The sequence below is a fragment of the Triticum urartu genome, chromosome 3A (assembly GCF_056163025.1).
Source record: "Triticum urartu cultivar PI428250 chromosome 3A, HENAU_Tu73, whole genome shotgun sequence".
Classification (NCBI taxonomy): domain Eukaryota; kingdom Viridiplantae; phylum Streptophyta; class Magnoliopsida; order Poales; family Poaceae; genus Triticum; species Triticum urartu.
Genome location: NC_141875.1, coordinates 471,066,886 through 471,067,652, shown reverse-complemented (window position 1 = coordinate 471,067,652; position 767 = coordinate 471,066,886).

The following is a 767-nucleotide window of genomic DNA, read 5'->3' as shown; positions in this document are numbered from 1 at the left end:
ATGATGAATTTCTCTTACTGCTTGGTTCCGCATTGGATTTTGGAAACTTTTGTTTAGAAAGTGGTGTCACGACCGTGGGGATCAAATGGATGGTTCAGGAAAGTCTAGTGAAGCGGCACGGTCTAATCATATAGATGACCATAGTGGTATGGTTCCATAGAAAACTACTGGAGGCCATTACCGCCACCGAAATGGTTTCCATGCTCCGTTGGATGATTTGACGATATCGCAGTATCAAGCTAGAACGGTTTCAATTTGTAGGACGGGAAAGAAACCTCATCCTTTGGTGCACACTAACCGATGAAGCTCAACCCTCTCTCGAACTGAGCTATTTCCGCTTTTTCGAACAAAAAGTTCGAGTAGTTCAGTGAAAAAACGGTCAAGCTTTCTTCCATCCTTCCTAGCTCCTCGAGCTTGCACCCGCTCGACGCCTTTTTCATTGTTCGTTCTGAGGTGGATTCGAACCACTCTCTCCGTTTGGATTTCGAGTCCAAAAGGCCCGGCGAAAGAGGATTTTCAGTCCTATGCCCGCTGCCAGCCAGAACGGGATTTTTCCACTTCACACCCACACAATCGGGATTTGATGAAATAGCTACGTTTTTTTCTTATTTGATTCGGATACTGTCAATCTACTGTCCATCTTTCTCTTTAGTTTTCTCCTTTCTTTCTCCTCAACCTATCTCCTTTGGATGGACTTACGAAAGAATAATATCTAATCTCCCCATCGCGGTTAGGATCCCATGAACCAGGAGCGCCAGCACCGGTTC